Genomic DNA, 11,631 nt, shown 5'->3' on the forward strand with positions numbered 1-11,631 from the left:
ATCTCCTGCTGCTCCGGAAACAAAGAGCTCAAGCCGGTTTGAATGTTGTGCTTCATCAGTCAGCAAACAATAGGTCAGGATGGAAAAACAGAAGAGGTGAAAGGAGGAGGGAAAGCATTCAGGAGACAAGCAGCAGGAGGTTCCTGGGGGATAAAAGCCGGGAGGGGGTGCTGGGTTGAGATGTCAGAATCCCTGTGAAGGTGCACTGCCCCACTCCTGATTAGACTGCTAATAGTTAACTATTGTAAAGGTGTTACACTATAACAAGTGATAATGTGTAGCAGTTAAGGTTTAGAAATGCAAAACTTAAAATGCAAAATCATTTCGAGGGCATTCAGAGTCTTTTGTTTCAACACAGAACATTTCAAAAACTATCAAACGAAAACATAAAGAGCATCCATTGTATATTTGTGTTATAGTAAAAGTCCTCATTAACTGCGTGTCCCCTGCAGGCCCTCTCCCTGTTATCTCCCATCAGATACGCTTGCTTCCTCTATTCTATTCAAAATGAGTCACTTATTAGCGGTACATTGTTTTCCGCAGTGACCCTTCAACCCATTACTGATTTGAGAGCCAAGCTATTAAATCAAACAACTATACTTTGAAATGCAAAAGCAATGACCGGAGCAGACATGCGGAAACAGTCCTGTCAGCAGCAAAAGGACACTGTTTGGGGTTTTTTCAGCTCTGATCAGCAGGTGAGCGAGATCAACTATTTTTGATATTTTGTTTCAATAACTCTTACTTGTGGGTTTCAGTGAGGGGTTTTGCCCCGGGGCTGCCACTGAACAAGCTGTCGAGATCAAATGTGTGACCCTGGCTATGTTACCTTTGTATACTTGAATATAGTTTCCTTTTTAATTACAGCTTTTCTTTTTTTGATCATCTTATTTCAAAACCTACCCTATCCTAGCGTATTTGTTACGGACACTATAACATGGGGGTGTCAAACATAAGCAAAGACTCCCTACTGGACAGCATAAGTTTTGGACTCATAAGTGTATTTTCATAATTTTTACAGAGTTTTCTACTGAGAGACCTCCCCCATGGCTGTTGATACTATCTCAAAATCATTTATATATTAACAATTAAATGACAAATTAAATGAAGGATAATCTGAGCAATGAGCTAACTGCCAAAAAGGGACATTTCAGTGGTCCGGTAGCATTTTGGAACACACTCAGTTCTGTATAGCCAGTGAAAAAATGTTGTAATTAATGACATCCATGGATTTTAACAAAACTGTATCCATGTCTTCAGGCAGGATAGGTTTGTACTCTGTGTGTTAGCTAGCATTATTAAAAACGGTGAAGAGATGAGACATGTTTCTTCTGCACTGTTAAGATTCACTATTGCATGTAATGTATGTCATGCTATACAGTCAATCGGCATACTAACCTTTTGCAAACCCATGTCTTTTAACCATGTGGCGTTAGCTTGTCCACTATTTTGAATGTGTGACCATCACTGTAACATAAAGTGAATAAGGCCTGAGTCACATAGGCCTACAGACATGTCAGTAACCAGCTGGCAACCACCTGTTGCTAGGGGAAAACGTGTATTCCCCAAACAGTTAGCAAAAACATCCTCGTGATTGCCTTGGTTTGGCTATGTGGCGAGAATAAGGCACGACGGGACCACAGATCATCATTCAGAGCCATCTTTATTTACACTCACCACAACACCGCCCACACACACCTGAGTCCCCGTGTTTTAACACCGCGGGCGTGATTACGGATGCCGTGTAGGTGCGTCCGCCCTCCCTGCACGGCACCGCAGACCACTCCCCACCACAGGCTAACATTGCGCTTTAAGCCTAGTTTAAATGAAAGTGATGGACTCAAAAAAAGGGTGATCAGCTCCTCTCTGAACTGCAGTGAAATTGTAAACAGGAACTGGAAATTGAGACCCTTTTCCTTCAAAGTAAAAGTTGGGGCTTTTCATACATGTTAGCTACAGCACAGGTTTTGCATTGAAGGCGAAGCTTCTCCATTTCTGGTTTGTTTTTGCACATTTTACTATCATTCAGCTAGTGGTTAGTGAATATTTGCAGGCTACCATGGCAATCTGCTAGCAACTTTGCTATCTGATCCAATATGGTGGGTTAACTCTTGAGAACTGTGCACTTGATGTCACATGAGAAACCTCAATATAGCAGCATTCAAGCAGCACGAGACCTTCCCAACTGCTAACTCAGGGACATCTTTGATTCTATTTTTATCCTTATGTGGAGCTTGCATTAAATTCTGCGTCATGCTGGGGGCTCACTGTTTACTCCGTGGTTGACTTTGTGGGTGATTTACCCTTTAAATTTGTAGTGGTTCAATCCAGCGCCTATTTGTGCTCTGGTTCGACCGGTAGGCGAGTACCCTCCCCTTAAATGCCAATTAGTCAGCCTGTTTATGTGTGAATGTGTGATTGGTTCATTTGATTTTTTTTTTTCCCTGTAGTATACTTTTTAATTTAAACACTAACTGTTTTGTATTTTGTAATGGCCCAGATCAAGGCCACAAACCGAAGCGCGTTAGTCTGCTGATAAAGTTGTTTCCTAGTTTTCCATGAAAACAAGAAAAATATGGCACTTTTTTGCAGTGAGAGGAAAACATTTAAAACATCTTCTCGGAGATGTGTCTCTTAGTTAGAAATTGAAATAGGGGCAAACAGAATCTCACCAAGTTAGAGAGGTTTTAGGGTCATGTTTGACGTGAGGCTTTTGCTCTGATTAATCAGTGGTCTGTTGATATGCATGGATATTCATTTCTGTAAATTAAATAAGCTGATGTATTCCTCCCACCATCCCCGCTGTATTCCTTCCAACTGTTTTAACACCTGGGCTTTCTTTATCACCGCTGTGGACCTACCGCTGATTCTTCCTGCTGGGAGGGGTAAGTGAGGTGAATAAGTAAAGGTGGGGGGTCCCGAGGTTGGAAGCACTCAGCAGGAAGGAGGGCTATGACTGCTGCCTTGTTTGGCCGAACTCAGTCGAGGATAAGGCATCACCAAGAGATTTACACTACTCTGGTTAATCATGAACACTGGAGCACAAGTACTTAATATATATTAGTGAAAAGAAAAATAACACCTTATTTTTCACAGGACACACTCACAAACACCAGGGCAGAGATCCACTGTGGACTACAGGAGGTCATGTAAGGATTCAGGCCCTGGCCTTTCACAACATGTGGTTCAAAGAAATCCTGCAAGAATTGTTTTTTCTTGAAAAGAGTAAAGATCCAGTGAGCAGCAGTTCTTTGGGCAAAAATGCTGATGTCGATGTCTACCATAGACTGTATATAAAAGATGGAGGCACAGCAGCACTAACCCATTTTTGAACATTTTGAAGCCTCAGTGTTGTTGCTGCCCATGATATTGTTCTTGGAAGCCAGATGTTACTATATTTAGACAAAAAAGCTACCAGTATTGATGCAATGCAAAGACACAGATAGCTAATTATGCTTTATATTATGTGTTAAATATCCTGTTATTTTGTTTCTAATATTGTAGCGTTCTCTTGCTTTGTATTATATGGCAAACACAGTTACAGCTAGACTGAAAGCATGTGTGGACTTGCTTGCATCTTACTTTTCAAAATAATGGCGCACACATACTCAGCCGTCTCGAGGCGCTCACTCTTTTTTTTTGACAAATGCCCATTCACTGCTCCTTCTTCGATATGTTTATCCATGTGAATTAACATTTTAGAAATGCATACTCGCTCATTAAACGGAGAACCACAGTATGATGTGAAGTAAATGTCAGTGAAGGAAAGTGCAAAAGGTTGATTAGGAAGTTAAATTGGATATTGAGCTGACTGAGCCGTGTGCATCTCGGTCAGTGTGTCAGGATTATTGGATGATAGGCGTGCCTGTCTAATAAGAGCTAGCAAATACAGGACAATTGGGTTACAAAAGAGCAACAATTCTACCTCAGGGTGAAAGACAATTACAATCAATACTAACCTTACGCTGAAGTCCTGTATCGTCTGACCTTGAGCCTGACGTATATGCTATGGGGGTTTTTTCACAGTTGAATTAATGGTATTGATGTAGTTAATTATTTCCATATTAAAAGTGAAATTTCCCTTCACACTGGTGTCAAGGGCAAGATAGTGAAAATAGGTACGATTTGTATGATAAGAAAGTTGCTCAAAGGCGAAACTGTTGCTTGGTTTTCAGGCAGTGTTTGTATGTGTGTGTTTTTGCCGGGGGTGGGGGTGGAATTATGAGGTGAAAGGACACATGTTGACAAATCATATGGCCATCAGTCTGGGCCGGCACACTCCATGCCAAAGTCAATCGTCCCATTAATTATAAGAGGCAGGCACCCTCACCGAGTGCCGCACACTGCCTCATTTATTCCTGCTGACCTGTTCGCACAGCAGACATTTTGTTTCGGGCTCGGAGATTTGTAATTGGCAAAGGCCACACAGCGCAGACCTTAACACGGGCCACTTTGGAGCCTCTCAGCCACCCGTCAACATCAACCTCACACAGGCTCGGCCCTGACAACACACGCACTGTTTTAATGCTTGAAAGATCCTGTGTTAGGTACAGAGAACACAAATATGGCTTGACACCTGGAATGAGACTTGATGCAGCACGATCCACGGAACATCTCCTGCACCAGTGTAGCATTAAAAATACACAAATCATCGCCGTGGAGGAGCATTGATACCCTCAGCATCACCCCACCACCAAAAGAGGGTTTCTTCTGCATTAACAGTCAGACCACCACATGATTAAACCTGCAGAACTTCAGGTTCATTAAAAAAAAAGACAGACTTTTGTAATATTAATAAAAAGCACGCAATGACGCAACAGAAAGTTTACAACTGAGCTACAAATCAAACCAGATTTCTGACTTGCTGACAAAGAAATGAGCACATGAGAATTCCCAAAAGTCTCATTAACCAAATTCCTTGACACAACTTTCTTTGGGCTTCATTTGTGAAAGTGATGTGGTAGCAGATGATGCTGGTTGGATTAAACCAAAACAAGTCTTAACATAATACTGACGTTGTCTTCAATAAATGATGATGATGAAAAGTTAGTTACACATTTGGCAGAGACAAAGAAACATTATCAGTCATGTAGTTATGTGTTTCTTATCATTTCAGTCCAGTTTTTTTTTCCCTTTTAGCTTCTGTTTGGGTGAAAACGTTCTTTTTAGCCTTTAAATCCCACCCCACTAGCTGTTAATTTTGCATGCTTGCCATTTAATTTTGTTTGAACTTTACATAGCTGTAAATGTCAATGAGAGCTGTGACTCTCAGCAAAATCAGTAAAGGTTCTGTCCCATTCTTTGTACTAAAACGGCCCAGGTGAGTATTCCTGAAATGACATAAAAAGGATCCCACTTTACATGAGCAACCTGTTTCATTTCAGGAAATGTCAAGTAGCATGAGGCATAAACCCACCATACATTGTAAGGCAGTACAATGTATTGCTTTAGAAATTTGATGCTCCCTATTAATCATCCCCCAAATTATCTATTCAGTCATTTCTTAGCCAGAAATGAAGAAGATTCAACTTCAAGGTAAATTCAGTGAATGCTCACGTCAGGCTGTCAGTTCAGTCAGACGTTGCTTGTACTAAGGCTACGTTCACACTGCAGGCAAAAGCGCATCAAATCCGATTTTTTTTTGACCCTATGCGACCCATATCCGATCATGGTATGACAGTGTGAACGGCACAAATCCGATATTTTCAAATCCGATCTGGGTCACTTTCGTATGTGGTACTGAATCCGATACATATCTGATGTTATAGAAAGCGACTGCTGTTTGAACGGTCATGTCGCATTAAATCCGTCTTTTACGTCACTGACACAAGACAGACGCCAATTATCAGCTCCGGAGACGCGCCCGAGATGACATCGCGAACGCTTCCCGGCCATCCCGTGTAGATGTCAGTGAAACTGTTGGGAAGACAACGTTGGAGAAACGTTAACGTTTTATTTGTACTGTATAATCTGCAGATTCTGACAGAAATCTGCAACTATCCTTTGAAGCACCGCTCCTCTCTAAAACAGCAATAAGGATCATTATTAGGTTATCTACATTATTATGTAAATAACAAAATAACTTAAAGCAAAAATTGGGAAACGTGAAGTCCGAAGTCTTTATATTAAGGGCCATCAGTCAAACAATATTGTTTGCTCTGGGTCTAAACAGAGCGCGTTGTGTGTGACGTCTTCTTTTGCGCATGCGGGCCGCTTTGAGCTTTTACACTAGAGCGCGTTTGCGGTCGCATTTTATTTGTAGTGTGAACGAGCAGACAAAAAAATCGGATTTGATCAAAAAAATCGGAAATGAGCATCAAGACCTGCAGTGTGAACGTAGCCAAAGTGGTCTTTGGCATTTGTGCCTTGACTCAAAGGCCACATCAATTGTTATCAGCTGTTATTGTTATAATATTGTTGACCGAGAGCAGACAGTCCTTTAGTAAAGAGCAAATAACCTCTGCAGTGTAAGAGGGCCAAACGGTGGAGGCGTCTTGTTTGGGAGGCACTGTGTTGAAGACTTTTTTACCCAGTTTTCAGACTGGTTTTGTGTTTTACTTTAGCAATACACTATACTGCATATAACCTAAACTATAGTTTGGGTTCAAGTGCACCTTTTCACACCTTTAATCCTGTGAATGAAAAATGACTCTAACCAGGATGTTTAAACAACATGCCAAGGACTACTTTACAAGAGCCATATGTTATGTTAGTGACAGACCCGTTTTACGTTGTCTAAACCCTACCTCATAACAGAAACCTCCATTAAAGCTTCATAATATTATATTTACAGCATTTAAATGAGGTAAATGCATGTGCAAGTACGTCACATTGGCCAAAATTTCAACCTTCAGACTGCATTAAATATTTGGCTTCTTACAGTATTTGGCTAAATGATGTCATAGAGAAGACATATTCTTAACCCATTTAATCCCACCGTTTTAACCCCCTATTACATGAACCAAATTAAACATATTGTGTGTAGGGGAAGTCTAAGGGGTAAAATGTAAAAAATTGGGGATTAAATGGGTTAATAAAGCAGTCCCACTCCACACCATGAAAACTTTCTGTTTGTAAAGGACAACTAGTCAGAAATTGTTAAAAGCATTATAACATGTTTGCGTTCCTCAATCTTGGCTCCTCTACCAGGAAACACTGTGAGAGACTGTGGTCCATACTGACATGCTTTATTGGATGGAGATCTTCTGACTGTGGTAAATGGTAAAAGGGTGAATGGACTTCCATAGCCCTTTTTCTCTCTAACTGAACACTCATTTTTACTATAAACTTAATTCACCTGGTCACACACAATTTTACACAAGCACCTTGTCTAACATTGAAGACACACTCACACGCCATTGGATGCATCAGGGAAACTTATTCTGTAGTATCTTGCCCAAGGATACTTCCACATGCAGCCCGGACTAGCTGGGTGTCGAACCTCCTCTACCTCCAGAGCCGGAGGAACCCAGAGTCATTTGAGTACAGTGAGCTCATTGTCATGTTCCAGAAGCCGGTTTGAGATTATTTGAGCTTTGCGACATGGTGCGTTATCCTGCTGAAAGCAGTCGTCAGTACATGGGTACACTGTGGTCATAAAGGAATGGACATGGTCAAAAACAGCACTCAGGTCGGCTGTGGGATTTAAATATTTTTCACTTTGTACTAAGAGGACCAAAGTGTGCCAAGAAAACATCCCACGCATCATTACACCACAGACAGGATGGTGTTGTTTACACCAAATTCTGACCCTTTTTTTCCAATCTTCTAACAGGAGTGCGGTCTTCTGCTGCTGTAGCCCATCTGCTTCAAGGTTAAACATGCATGTGTTATATGTTCAGTGATGCTGTTCTGTAACAAGTGGTCTGGCCATTCTCTTCTGACTTTAACAAATCATTTTTGCCCGGAAAACTGACGTTCATTTCTTTTTGGACCATTTTCTGTAAACCCTAGAGATGATTGTGTGGGAAACTCCCAACAGATCAGCAGTTTCTGAAATACTTTATCACTTAACTCACCTTTCTTCGCCATTCTGATGCTCATTTTGAACTTCAGCAGGGCGTCTATACCATGTCTGCATGACTGAAAGGAGTGAGTTACTGGCATATGATTGGCTGATTAGATATTTGTGTTAACAAGCAGTTGAAGAGGTGTACCCAATGAAATGACTGGTCAGTGTATTACGTAATGAAGATGCCACAGTTTACCCAAAATATTCCCAGATGATTTTCTTCTTCTTCTTTTGGGAAAAAAGAAAAAAAAACTGATGGGTTCACAATGTGCATCTGCAGAATTCTACTCATTTATTTAGGAAATAATCTTAAAGTTTGGCTGCGTGTTCAGCCAAACCTTTCCTAGCGCTCCACTCCTCTGCTGTATGTTGTTCCTGGCAGAGATGATACCTGGAGCTGAGCATGCTGGGAAAGCATTTTTCAGTGCCATTGCTATTCTGAGTATAATGTCTGGCGGCCAGCCATGCACAGCATTAGCAGCTCCACGAGCTCACTGCCAACATCTGTAGGTGCTTCACACAGACTCTGCAGAGACTGACAAACCGTTTTTTTCTTTTCAGGTCCACATACCTCCAAACTTTCTGGGGCCGAGGGTTGGGTGGAGGAGGGGATGCAGAGAGGGGTACAGGAGGTGTTTCACAGCCAGAAAAACATCTATCATGCAGGCGCCGCTGTGACCAAACAAATCAGCGGCGGCTAGAAAATATGATTTCACCAGGGGAGGAATGCAGGAGCTGAGACGCTTCGAGGCTGGCGCACACTGTATAGCTGTGTGAGAACGACGGCAGGATGGGATGAGTAGGTTCTGCGGGCCTGCAGCTGGTGAGGGCTCGCGTTAAAGGACATCTAAGTGCTCAGGGGGTCTGGGCTGAACATTTGCAGTTGTGCTTTTTGATTTAAAAAAAAAAGTGGGAGAAATTATCCCAAGTTACTGTTACATACTCAGCGAAGATTTTCTCCTTAGGTTGGAGATTAAGCAAGTTGTTAAGCTTGGAGGGAGGTGCTGCTGTTGTTGTTGCTGTCCGGTGTTGGTTTCCTGCTTGAGACCTCAAGCAAATGAAGCCATGAGGAAGCAATCAGCCCATCGATGAGTGGGCCTGTTGGGATGTCTGAACCCCTCCTCCGCTCTCCAAAATCCTCCAGGAGTCTGCTGAAATCCAATCAATCACTACAAGCAGGATAAATACCCAGACATGCCATTCCTGCCCTGCATTCCTGCTAAGTTTGCAGTTGTTTTCCCCCAAATGGCAAATCAGTATACTGAGCTAGTGAAGAACAGCATGTTCCCTGAAAAAAAAGTGAGTTATTATTCGTAGTTTTGATCTGTTGAGTCTATTGGCACATTTATCGTTATTCAGCTCCAGTAAAGATTAAATTTTATTACGTTTCTGCCAGTTAGTCACGACACATGGCTTTTACATCAAATTTGACATCAAACAGAAAAACTTTTCATCTATTCAAATGAAAAACAAACTTATCTTTACACAAATAGTTTAGATTGATGCCGCCGCAAACAACAACTGCAGAAATTTAGTTTTCATTATTTTAACCACCAGAGAGAGATTTTATTTTTAGGAAACTAAGAAGTTGTGCCATCCACTGGGAATTGGTTGCCTTTTAATTATTTTCTGCTAATGTTAGGAGATGTTTTTTTGTTTTTTTAATTAAAAAAAACGAACACGGATTTGAGTTCATTCGATTAATGTCTTTGCGTTCTCTCCAGCTATAACCATTTAGTATTGATAATGCATCCTGCTTCATAGGAGTGGAATCGATACACTGCTCAACAACCTTGTTTTCAGGGTTTTTTTTGGCACAATCCAATTTATTGAAAATTTGTAATTAAAAATGACTGAAGTTGGCAGCAAATGGAGCAACAGGAAGCAGCTGACAGGCGCTGAAAGAGGCATAAACACATTAAACAACCGAGTTAAACATCTGATTAAACTGTGATATTAAATGTGGGGATATTTATTAACATTTATCTGGTACAATGTTGTCTATTTTAATAAATGATCCTCACAGTTCTTAGCAGTGTGCAGGGATGTTTCTCCGTTAGCTGTTGCTCTCACTTCGCTTTTTCGTTAACATAAATGAGTTGCTGCTTGATTAGAGGATGACTCTCGCACCAATAGGTAGCTGTTACTGAGACAATAAAACCCACTCAGAAGGCAACAAACAAAACAAAGCAAAAACAATGGAGCTGCTTACCATCAGTTGCCTGCATTGTAAAATCACAACAGCCATCACACGAGAACCTCTGAATTTACTGAAGCGTATTAGCTCAGAGTAATGTTAGTACTGACGGGCGGGTATTCTATAAACGGGATGTTTATTGGTGAGGCACAGACACTGGTGCGTATTGACATATTGCAGAAAAGTGTTTTAGCTGAGCTGACCACAGAGATGGAACTAACACTTCATTTAAAAAGCACTTTAGAAGTTAAAAGATCAAATGAAACATAAGCTATAAATATAGCACAGTTAGATAGTCTGCAATTTTGCAGAGGCTATATGGTGGGTGAGCAAGTTGAAACTCCTTCAGTGCCCTAATCTGACTCTTAAGATGAGCATAGTTACAGTTGTTAGATGTAACAACCTAAAATTTATACTACTAACTAGCTTAGCTAGATAAGTCTTCAGAAATAGTTGGCTTTAAAGGTTCACACTATTTGATAGGACCCGTAGAAAAGCTTCAAATATTAGAAGCTTGATTGCAGCAAGGAAAGTTTAAGTTTTTGAACGGTGTGGTTTAAACAAATAGCATCAGCTTGTCTGAAAACAAACAGCAGTCTTCAGTATCTTTTAGACTTTTTTTGATTTTCAGAAAAATGACCTGTCAATAAATGTTTGGAGATTACATCGTGTTAAGCAGTAAAACCTTTATTTTTTGGTTTTAGCACACAAACTGCAAAAGGGGCTCCATTAAAACACAGTCTAATAAAAATGCCCATCATTTAGAGCTGAATATTAATCATACCTCAAGTGGGCACTTTTGAAAAATATATAAACACATGATCTTTGTCTGAAGCATATTATGCCTCTTTGAGCCACAGATAGCATACAGAGTGACTCGATGGCATTTACCTTTTATTCAACATCAAGATAAGTAATAATGAGTCTGTGTCCTCACTGAGAAGTTGAAAGGTCAGTCAGCAGAGAAAGCATGCCTTTGGCCACACAGGAAACTGCTCCACACTTTGCCTAAGGTGAAACTAACACATTTGCCTGGCCATGAATTTCCTATGAGGGGTCTTTTCATGTGGAAATTTAAAAAAGAACTCACACCTTTTAAATTGCAAATTAGAAAATATCAATGGGCTTTCAAGTGTTGAATGCCAATTAAATCCTCTGTTAATAACTCTATCTTTAAGGTGAAGGACACTGTTTGGTGTCCTAACAAGGAGAAATATTACCTTCTGTGTAATTAGCACTGCTCATGAATTAAGCCCTGCACTATTACACAGTGTAAACAAAACATCAATTCCAGCCACCGTCTAAATGACAAAGCATTTCTTGTAGTTTTGTCTGTTTTCAACAGTTTTGCAGGTTTATTATTGTCCATAACCCAAATGTTACTGATAGGTTACAGGTGGGTGTCATCAACCATTGCACCAGG

This window comes from Perissodus microlepis, chromosome 17 (genome assembly GCF_051167445.1).
Source record: "Perissodus microlepis isolate ML-2025 ecotype Zambia chromosome 17, ASM5116744v1, whole genome shotgun sequence".
Taxonomy (NCBI): Eukaryota; Metazoa; Chordata; class Actinopteri; order Cichliformes; family Cichlidae; genus Perissodus; species Perissodus microlepis.